This window comes from Humulus lupulus, chromosome 2 (assembly GCF_963169125.1).
Source record: "Humulus lupulus chromosome 2, drHumLupu1.1, whole genome shotgun sequence".
NCBI classification, from domain to species: domain Eukaryota; kingdom Viridiplantae; phylum Streptophyta; class Magnoliopsida; order Rosales; family Cannabaceae; genus Humulus; species Humulus lupulus.
Window position 1 is genome coordinate 42,108,559 of NC_084794.1, and position 12,003 is coordinate 42,120,561.

Here is a 12,003-nt window from a genome sequence, read left to right on the forward strand (position 1 = left end):
TTCATCAACACTTATTGTAGTCACTGGTAGGCTATTTCTAAATGTTCTTAGGTTCAATGGGTGAGTAAAAAAATGTCTTAGAAATAAAACGTTCATAAAACTGGGAAATTTCTGGGTAAATCTGGCTAATCCTAATGGTGCATTAATTCAAAGAATACCCATTAGGGGTAAAGGAAATAAAGAGTTTTTAGGTTTAGAACCAGACAGCTTAGAGGTTACATTTTCTTAGGTGGTTTTGCACTAAACTGCCTCCCAAGGAAAGTAGTGGTCTGACATTCTGACACATAGATCCCTAAATATCAGGGGTTTGTTAGGAAACCGAGGCGCGCAGCTTAGGATATTTCATGGCATCATGTGATAGGGCTGAGGCTAACCTTAGCTCGTGTATCAAAAGTAAACCATTTCCTTCATACTTTCACGTCATAGTTTTAGATCCTATTAGGTTGCCTGCTAAGTAGGCCGTTCTATCGTTAGGCGATCTGATGACTCCTTAAAAGAAGAACGCCCCAAAGAAGAATGCTTCGAGCTCGTCTTCTCAACAGAAGAACAAAGGGAAGCAGATCGCCCCAGAATCTCCCATCTCGCACTTCGGTCCGATGGTGGAGGAGATCGTGGTCGATCCCAATGCATACTTCGAGGTTGAGCATATCATTTCAAAGATCACGACTCAGGGGAGAGTGAACAAGATCATGTTGAGCCACAAATAGAGGTCGGAACTGGAACTCTCCTTGTCCGACCTGCGTTTGAAGGGGAACAGAGCTGCTCCCCTCTCCAAGATGACTTTGCAGCTTGGAGCGATGAGCATCTGAAGGCTGGGGCCTTCCTCCCTTTGGACCAGTACTTCACGGATTTTTTAAATTACGTGAAGCTGGCTCCATTTCAGCTCCCCTCAAACTCGTACAGACTTTTGGCGGGACTGAAGTATTTGTTCTTGAGACACGAGTGGGAGGTCCTCACTCCAGTAGACATTATGTCTTTCTTCTGCCTCAAGGCAAGCCCCGACCAGAGGGGACGCGGTGACAGATTCTACTACCTCACATGATTCCCTAACAAGGCCTCCGTCATTGAGCTTCCCAGTCATCCAAACGACTATAAAGACTTGTTCTTTATGTCGAATGGATTCTGAAATTGTGAACATCGGTACTTCAACCGACCTCGTAAGTCTTCCATCCTTGTGACTTCAGTTCATGACTTTTCATTTAAGATATATATTTTTTTGTCTTAACTGAATTTGTTTCTCGTGCAGCCATATTTGCGAGGACGGGAAAGTCTGTGACTCTTGGGGGTCAGTATGAGAAGTTTTATGGGATTCCCCCTAGTGAGAAGGACTACTGCCAGGTCATGAATGATGTCACGATGCTGGCTTGCAAGTTTATCGGCGAAGGTCAAACACTGGCCTTGAGGAGCCGGGCTGCCCTCCCGGTGATCCCCGAGCTTCCATCCTCTCAAGAGGCCTTGCCAGTCATTGAGGACGAGGAGGGTGAAGAGGACGAGGTGCCTCTAGTGTGAAAAAGGCGAGCTCTCGAGGTTGTTCGGGAACCCGATCTAGAACGAGTTGCGTCAGGGGCAGTAGCCAGCCCCTCCGGCCAAGGTAACCCATACCCCTTTAGGGAATTAGATAGGATTGTTGTCAATTTTAGGTTAGTTCGTTTTAATGCAAACCAGCTCGTCCATCGTCATCCCTATAACCCGGATCGAAATATAACCCTGCTCTAGTGTGTAGACCACCTAGTGGTACACCATCAAAATAATTATCCTAAGGGCACAATCGTAGTTGATAACACTTTAAACTTTAGATCCGCCATTTTTTAGGAGTGTGGGACCAACCGTAGGACCTGACCTTCTCTGCTCCAGGGTGCATTTGCCCCTGGATTTAGACAGTATGTAGATGAATCCAACCCCAAGGAAGGACCAGATCTTGAACCCCTTAGGATCCCAGGAATATTAACTATTGACTCCCCTTCTCCTCCATTAGTTCCAAGGCCGGAGGTCGTGCCTATCCCAGCCAAAACACCCGAGTTGGTGATAATAGACTCCTCACCCAGCCCAGAGGGTAGGATCTTTGTTTTCTTTCTTTCTTTACAAATGCTTTTTTAAACATTATTTTTTTGAACTAACTCTTTTTGTTCTTTTCAGGCAAGGAGATGGAACAACCAGGAGCTCCTAATCTTCAAACTGCTTTCCAGACTAAGAAAGCTGGCTCGGGCCCAGGTTTACGAAGAAGGCCACCTTTGCAGCGGGAAACACCTCAAAATCCCCCACCAAAAATAAGGAGATGAGCTCGATTCGGGAGACAACTCCGGTGGCTACGGTCACTACCGAGCAACTTCCTCCTCCCCCGCCTCGCTTCGTGCCTCCCCAGGCTCAAGTGGTACAAACCGAGCCCCCAGCTCCCACCGTCTGAATACCATTAGATCCTCAGGACCTGTAGAAGATCCCTGAATCCTTTCGGGGTATCATTTATGAAACTGCGAGCCATATGGTGGGGCACGCCTATAAGGCCAACTCGAGGGATTGCGGACCATCGAGGAGCGCAGCCTGGAGAATGTCATGGAATTAACTATGGGGATGAACCTCACTGTAAATTCTTTTTCCTTGGTGAAAAATTTCTTTTTATTGTGACCAAGGGTATATCTCTGACTTGTTTTGTTTTTTTGCAGTTTACCCTGGCCCAGTTTCATAGCATAGCCCGTGCTAGGGCTAGAAATGATGAGCTCCAGGCTGAACTGAACGCTGCCCAAACCGCCATGACTGCAGCTCAAGAAGGCGAGCAGGCTGCCAAAGCTACCTTGGTGGCTGCTCAGAAGAATGAGCTTGATGCCAAGGCAGCTCTCGCATCATCCAAAGAAAGCGAACAGACTGCAAAGACTGCATTGTTTGCCTCCCAGGCTCAAACTGCACAACTTCAGGCCGAGGTTGATGAAGCCAAAGTAAAACTGCTTGAGGCCGAGGCCACAGTCAAAGAAGAATAGGGGGCCTCATCGTCGGCCATGGAAGAGATGTTGTACCACTACTGGGCCTTCAATTCGGATGGAAACTTCTCTTTCATGGGACCTAGGCTGTGGGATCCTTACCTTGCAAAATTTAAGGCTCGGCTCTTGCAAGAACCGACGGAGACTGGCGATGCATCCGGAATGGCGGAGGGAGATGGCGAGGAGGTCACATCTTCAGGGCCAGCTGATGGAACCCACTAATCTCCTTTGTATTTGTTTTTCTTTGTAATTATTTTACAGTTTTTTTATATTAAACAAGTGCCTTCGGGCTCAGTTCAAAGTTTTTTCTCCTCGTGAAAATTTGCTTGTTTTATTTCAATATACATCTTTTTGATCCATTTATCTTTCCTTTACTATCTCTCATGTTTATGAATCCTTAGACTTGTACATTCGAGATTTTAGGAATCAATTTTTAGATCGGGATAGATTTTATCACACTTGGTTATATCCAAGTTTTGTTTGGTTATTTGTACCCTACCTGTCAAGAATTAGGCCTCAAACCTGGCCATATCCAGGGTTTTTAATGATTTAAACTTAGTTTGCATTAGGTTTATTGAAAATTCGAACTTTAAAAATCCATTTGTTAATCAATATTTCCAAGCTTCTAAAGTTTGGACCTGCTTACGTCCAGGATTTTAAATGATTTAAACTTAGTTCGTGCTAGGTTTACTGAAAACTCGAGCTCTTAAAATGCCATTGAATAATAAATTTTTCCAAGCTCTAAGTTTGTTAATCTTATCGAGTAGGCTTAATTTTTCCAACCTCGAGTTATGTGCCCCCCAAGTAACCAGAATGTAGAAACTTTCTTGGTTGCTTTTACAAACATTAGAACACGAACAAATACAATATAAAAAGGAAATTATTTAATAATCCATCTATTATTTAATCAAATGGCTTTTATAAACAAGCCTTACATTGATGGTGGTACTACTGATAATATTTTTTTCAAATGTAGGGTGTTCCAGGTCCGTGGAACTACTTCCCCATTCAGCCGAGCTATCTTGAAAGTTCCTTCATGCAAAACCTGAATGACCTGATATGGTCCCTCCCAATTCAGGCCTAAAACACTGTCCTTGGGATATGTGGATGCTCAAAATTTCATGCTTGTAGAAGACCCAAAAAAAGTGCCAAGGTCCCATAAGCTCCTAATTACGTGGTTGAGCCGCGATGCCCTCGGCCGCCATTGTCTCGCACTAGCCTCCTCTCAGCGGACCTAGCGAGGCCACGCCTCGCGTGCACCTGATGGCCTCGCGAGTGGAGACATCTCGCACCTCGCGCACTCAGCAAGGCAGCGCCTCGCGTGGCTGCCTCGAATGGCCTCGCGACAGATTTACGAGACCTTAGCGTCTCGCGCCCCTGGCCCTCGACAGATAGCCTCGCGAGCCCCCAACGCCTCGCGCCCTTAGCCCTTGGCTGATGGCCTCGCGAGCCCCTAGCGCCACGGGAGACGGTGTCTCGCCCTAACCTCGGTCGCGCGCATAAGGCCCAGCACCAGGCGGCCTCGCAAGATGGTGTCTCGCCCATGCCTCGGCCGCGTGCACATAGCCTAACACCATGGGGCCTCACGAGATGATGTCTTGCCCTACCCTCGGTCGTGCGCACAAGGCCCCGCACCAGGCGGCCTCGCGAGACGGTGTCTCGCCCACGCCTCGGCCGTGCGCACAAAGCCCAACACCAGGGGGCCTCGCGAGATGATGTCTCGCCCTACCCTCGGCCGTGCGCACTAGGCCAAGCACCAGGCGGCCTCGCGAGACAGTGTCTCGCCTCAACCTCAGCCGCACGCACAAGGCTTAGCACAAGAGGGCCTTGCGAGGCGGTGTCACGCACACGCCTACAAGCGCTGCACACAACCAACCCAAGGGCTCCTCCTCGCACCTGACACCTCAAGTGGATGTCTCCTATGAAGACCTATCAAGACTCCAACATTTAGAGGTAAAAGCCCCAGTATAATTCAAAAGGAACGTACAAGTACAATCTTGTACGGGGTATGACCTTTAAGACCCCGTATGTCTGATGCAAATACTCATGCCAGACAAGTAGTGGGAGTACTAGAAGAGGGGATGTGGCATGTATGTCTCTGGTCAGATGTCAGAGTTGACACCACCACCACCTACGCCACTACACCTGGTGCCACTCATCTGACATTCGTACGAAATAAGTAGTGGAGACATCCTCATGGCATCTGACCACGTATTGGAGCCAACACCACTACCCCTGAGACCACTCTCCTGACAATGTACTTGTGTACCACCTGGTCCCCTGGACCACAATGTATCCAGGGCCATTAGAGCCCACTATAAAATGAACCCCACTTCCACATGGAAGGGGGTTTTGGAAAAATTACTGTAGCATTGCACCATAATCATACAAACTGAGTTCACCGTTTTTCTTCTGCAATTATTCTTGGAGTTTCTACTTAGATTTCTAAAGTTTTTCTTTTGATAATATCTACATTTCTATTTCTCTAACTTGACTTAGTTGACGAGTTCTCACCGTCAACAGTTTGGCACCGTCTGTGGGAAGAATAGATTGCCAGTCACTGTTCTTCCGTCGATTCCGATAAGAAAAAATGCCTCGACGTTCGAAATGGTTGAGAGAGCCGCGCGAGGTGGAAGTCCACCTTGACGGAGATCAGCTAAAAGCCTCCATGATGGATCCTCCTCCACCTGCAAACATGGAGGCCCCAAGGGAGCCTGAGGCGCCTAGATACGAAAGTGAGGCCTCATCCCCAGCGGTCCCACCTGAGGAGGATCGCCCAAGGTCGGCAACCGCCCCGGCAAGGGGCGCCGAGGCAGGAGGTGCCAAACCACGGTCGACAGGATCCAGGCCCATTGAAGCGTCGGGCTGACAAGCACCCTCGGGTCCACCCCATGAGCTCTAGTTCTAAGTATGAATTCTACAACTATAAGATACGAGAACTTCACCGTAAGAATCAGAGGCTAGAAACCACCTTGGAGAACATGCAAGAGGTGCTAAATGGCCTGTTGCAAGGGAGATCACACGTGACACTTCCTAAGCGGAAAGAGAGAGGCTGGGGGGGGGGGGGGGAGTAGAAACCACTGTCCCAGTAGATGATGGATGGACTCGACTCTCCACTAGTAACACCCCCTGGATGAAGCAGCATGAACGCCCCGGACCACCGAAGCAGCCCCAGGGGCCAGGGCCGAAGACCAATGCTGCCCCTCGTAACAATGAAGAGGTCACCTCAAAGAGAGCACCCTCAGATCTACGGGAAGAGCTCAACAAAAAGAGGGCGGGTAAAAGGACCACACCCCTTATGGCGCCACGAGAAGGCAAGTGAAAGGGGGATCCTAACCCATCCTCTTTGAGGTATTCCCTAAGCAAGAGAAGGCAAGAACTGGGCACAGAAATGAGGAGCCTGCGAAGCAAAATCGTCACTACCTCCGGAGGTCAAGCCTTTGAGGAAGAGTTCGATCATGAGTCACCCTTCATCAAGCAGATCCAAGCCATCCGGCTCCCAACCAACTTTAAGGAGCCCCATATGACCCCCTACGAAGGAAGCGCAGATCCAAAATACCATCTAGACACATTTAACGACCTGATGAAGCTGAGGGGAATTGGCAGCGGGGCGAGATGTCATTGCTTCGCTCTTACATTAAAAGGACCTGCGTACAAATGGTTCAAAAGACTTAGACCAGGGTCCATCAGATCTTGGCAACAACTTTCTGATGAATTCCTCTAGCAGCACCACGTCGTGCGAGACTACACGATGCCAGGCACCAGCCTCACAAATGTGAAGCAAGGAGAAAACGAGAGTCTGAAGAGCTATATTCACAGGTTCAATATGGAGGCAGCTAAAGTAGGGAGCCTGACCCGCTGAGAGCTGAAAATGGCCATCACAGCTAGAGTACGCCCAAGAAGCAAGTTATGGGATAACATGCTCAAGAGGGAGGTCACACACTTGGACGATTTCTACGAGTGGGCACAAAAATACATTCGCGTGGAGGATGGTCACGAGAACCTTAAAGTCGGAAAAGGCCCGTTGCCCCCGAAACCTTCGGTCCAACAAAACCAAAGCGGTGCAAAGAAGAAGGGGGTTTATGAGGGAACGAGAGATGATCGACCCCGGAAGCATCAACACTCTGATGAGCGCCTACAGGGCCCTTACACCTTTTACACTGACCTCACCCATGCGAGAGAGCATATTTTTGTTACGAACAAAAACCAGGTCCCTTTCAAAAGGCCCCCGCTAATGAAAAAAGACCGGTCTAAAAGAGACCCCAGCAAGTATTTCCAGTATCACAAGGATATCGGCCACAGTGCAACCATTTGAAGGTGGAAATCGAGGAGCTCATCCGCAGGGGACATTTGGGCAGATATGTGCGGAAGGAGAACCAAAGGCTTGAAGAAGGAGCGTCCCCCCCGCGGGCGCGAGAGGTGGCCCAGAAGTACATGGAGAGGTCAGGACCATCTTTGGAGGTCCAGGATTCAGAGGCGATTCAAGGAAGGGACGAGACAAATATGCCAAGGAGGCCAGACGAAGTCCACCACCGTGCGTCTTAAGTTTGGAGCAACACCCCTCGAAGAGTTTCAAGGGCGAGAATGACTCAATAACTTTCACTGAAGAAGACGCGCAGGGGGTACATTTCCCTCATAATGACCCCCTGGTGCTAATTGTCCAGCTTGCGAACATGAGAGTACATTGGGTCCTAGTGGATAATGGAAGCTCTGTAGACATCCTGCATCGCCCCGCTTTGGAGAAGATGGGACTGAGTGTCTGACACCTGAAACCCTGCCATTCCTCCCTTTACGGGTTCACAGGGGACTCGATACAGCCCCTAGGTGCAATTGAATTAGCCCTCACCATGGGGGAACAACCCAGGCAAACCACCATAATGGAAAAATTTTTCGTGGTGGGTTGCGCCTCAGCCTTCAACGCGGTATTAGGGAGACCCTCTCTGAGAGAATTGAAGGTGATAACTTCTGTGTATCACCTAGCTATGAAATTGCCAACCCCTGGGGGAGTAGCATGCATGAAAGGGGAGCAGAAGGAAGCGAGGGAATGCTATAACATGTCCCTCCGCACAGCCACAAAACCATCGGTGCTGATGGAAATGGTTGTGTATGAAGGCACGACCCACACGAGTTGGACCCACGAGTTACGGAACACCTCGAGAAATGCTACCAGTGAGGCTTCGGCACCCGGTGCAAAGAAGACCTATGTTTAGTTTGTTCCTTGTTATGTTAGCTTTGTGAGTAAGAATCAAAGAGGCTACCTAGGTAACCTCCCAATTAGATGTAACCCTTTTTTATACATGCCGTTGTAAACCACATGCTATGAATGAAACTGTTCGCAACTTCACGTGTTATTTTTCTTCTCTATGCGAGCATCAGCCAAAGTGCCTGCCGAATAAATTTCACCAAACACTTGGGGGGCAGGACAGGAGGCAAAAACATACAGCAAGCAAAAAAGGACCCTCTAATAGGAGGAACCTAAAAAGGACTCCTAAAAAGGAGGATCCTAAAAAGGACCCTCTAACAGGAGGAACCTAAAAAGGGCTCCTAAAAAGGAGGAACCTAAAATGGACCCTCTAACAGGAGGATCCTAAAAAGGACCCCTTGCACCAGGATCCTAAAAAGGACCCTCTAATAGGAGGCTCCTAAAAAGGACCCCTTGCATCAGAGCCTTAAACAAAATTCCTTGAAAGAGGAATGCAATTCGCGGTGAACCCTAACAAATGAGAGGACCTTGCAAGGCTTCTCTTGGGTTCACAAGGATTAGCTACCCTTATGAACATCAAGGAGGCCAAAAGGTCTTACAAAAAAAAAAAAAACACACTTCCAAATAAAGGCAGATGCTCCCACAAGGGGAAAGACCTTAGAGAGAGCACCCACCAATAAGCCTAGAGCGGCCACCAAGCCGTCTAGCCAAAAAGGGTCCTAAAAGAGACCCTTGCAAAAATAGTACTATGAATGATGACGAGAAGGACGCTTCTCGCAAAAAATAATAAGCGCGCGCAAAAATATATAAAAGGATAGCTAGAACCCAAGGGGTCTAAATATCCTTATAGACAAAGTCAAGGGGCACCAAAAAAGGACCCATTGAACCCTTTCACATGGGCTCCAAAGGACCTCTAGCCTGATAAATAAAAGAGTGAAACCTACCAAACCCCATCATCCAGGCTCAAAAAGACCTCAAACACAGAGGAATAAGAGATAAATAACCACACATGTATATATTAAAAAAGGAGTCTTGGTAACATGACAAGATTTACAAGAAAAAAGTAATAATAATAATATTACAAAGGCTCAAAATGAGCATACACCCACAGCGGGCTAGCTGACAGAAGTTATGAAATAACAACTTCAGGGCCTCCTGCCATGGGCGCTCCACCCAGCCGCTCGAGCAACGGCGTGCTCACCAAAAGAAGAAAAATCAAAGTTGGGATCCTGCCTCCACACACCATAAAGGGCGCGCTCTATGGACCTGTACTCAATAGCTTGCCTATCTGCCTCTAAGGAAGAGATTCTCCCCTGCGACGCGGCTACATTAGCTTTAGCAACTTCAAGTTCGGCCTCTAGGGAAGCGACCCTCTCCTGCGCCGCAGCCGCGGTAGCCTGGGCACCCTGGAGTTCGCCCTCTAGGCTAGTAACCCTGTCCTGCAGCATCGAGGCCTTGACAACCGCCTTCTTCTTCCTTTTTGACGAGGCAGCAAGTTTGGTCCGAACCCTTTTTAGCTTAGCCTGGGTTTCATTAAGCTCTCTCTTGAGCTCCTGGACCCGGGCCGTGAGACGGTCCCTCTCAGTACTCGACACGGAGAGATTGTTGGCCGAGTCGGCAAACTGCTGAGCCACAGTATAGGCCTGCATAAGAAAGTTAACAACATCAATAATAAGTAACAAAAAAAAATGTATGTATAGTTTCCCTAAGGTCCGACAGGGAAAAACTCCCAAGACCGTTCCAGTGAGATTCGGGGAGGTTTGAGGCGATTTGGACGTACCGCCGCCCATAAGAGGTCGCCATGTGATTCACCCAGGGCGCCCCATCCAGGCCAGGGGCACCTGGCTGGGTGAGGACAGATGACCCACTCGCTGAAATGGGAGGGGGCGTAGGAAAATTGGAAAAGTGAGGCCTCGATAGATCAGAAGGGGGTGCAGGAAGCTTTGCAAAGTAAGCCCCTGATGGACCAGGGTCGAGGGGAGCCTGAGGGAAAGCGTCATAGTCCTCGAGGTCGGGGCAAACAAAATGCCCCAGAATGGCATGCTGGTCTTGGGATTAGGAGGCTATGTCCGGGTCGAAAGAGACAAAAGGAGGGCATCCCCTAGGAGACGAGGACAGTTGGTGAGGTCCCCCGCATTCAAGGGAGGCTTCCTCTGGCACATCCTTAGCCCCACCTTCATCTGGGCAAGGCTCGGCCGATGCCGCCTTCATCTTCTTGGACCCAGGGATGGTCCACAACAACTTGGGATCTAAGACTGGGGACAGCTTGTGGAGGTTCAGATTTTCCACGGTGAATAGGTACGCAACCTTTTTCATAGCAGGGTCGGCGTTGAAAAGCATATTCACAACTTTCGCTTCCGACCCAACGACTACGGGTTCGGGGAATTGCTCTGCATAATCCACACCATGGTCGACACAAACATAAGTCATCAAACAATAAGTTACAAAAAAGAAGAAGAGAGAAAATGTCGCTTAGGGTACTTACTGGGAGTGGCACGGAAGTGCTCGCGAACAGAGAGAGGGCCTTTCACGAAGAAAAATTCCTGCTTCTAGGACCCCGGGTTGGACACTGAGCCCTCTATCAAAAGGACCTCGTTATTGGCTTTTTGCAGGTAATAGAAGCCCTTGGACTTGGGAGAGGGCATGAGATTGTATAGGAAATGCACCTCTAGTGCCGTAGGGGCAAGTTTCACCAGTTCCGCAAACGCAATAAAAAGGCAGCTCAAGGTCAACCAACTATTGGGTGCCAGCTGAAGTGGAGCAAGGTCAAAGTAATTGAGGACCGCAACGAAGAACGGGTGTAACGGGATGGTACCACCCGCCTTCAGGATGTGCTCACTAAGGGCCACGAAGCCGGGACTAGGGCAGTCAGCCCGGCATGTCTCCAAAGGAGTGTATAAGGCGTACTCCGGAGGAACGCGGTAGTGCTTCACAATTTCCCTCAGTTTATTTTCTGACACATGTGACACCAGGGTGGATGCCATTAAAGGAGCATTGTCCAGTTCATTGGTGGATACCTGTCGTCGTGCCCTCGGCATATCTGCAAAACCAAAAGAAAAAGGTGAGGAAGAGACAGAACACTTGGCCCTCCATTTTCTCTTCCTAGCAAGAGTCTTCCACCGGGGCACCGGCTGCGGAAGCGCTAAGCTAGGGAAGATCAAAACTAAGGGCTGAAGAGAAGCAGAAGCGGCCCCATGACAGTCATCAGGCGAGGATGGGTTAGAGGGCTCAGGCAGAAGATGTCCCTCCATAAACTCCAACTCCCCTTGCAAATCTAAAAGGGTCACCCTAAGGCTCGCTACATGGTCACTAAGGTCAGGGGGGAAAGGTGCTCCGTCTCCTCTCAACACTGAGTCAATTTCACTCTCCACCACCCAAATTTTACGCCTAAGTTCAGCCATGTGCTCAAGATGACGAATACGGGCCTGCCTTAAGGAGTCATAGTCTTGGTAAGGGTTTTCCTTAGGGCACTCTGAGTCTGAAGACAAGTCAACAAACTCAACCCCCGGAGGTATGCCGAACGGACCGTCACTAGCCATGAGATCTTGTCCCGAAAGCAAAAAGGGGTTCACGTATAAATGAGAGGATTGCTACAAAACACAAAGGAGCGGGCTCAAAATTTCTAGGCACAAACACTCTAAATGACCTGCCACGGGGTGTGAATAAAGGGGCATGCCTTATAAATAACTCACGACAGGCTCAGGCCAACGTACCCCATCTCGAGTGGTGCTAATATTGACCCAATGAAAACAAGGGAGAAAGAGAATATACCTCAAGCAGTAAAAATGAGACACTGTCGTGGTCAAAAGGAGGTTGAGGCCCAAAAGT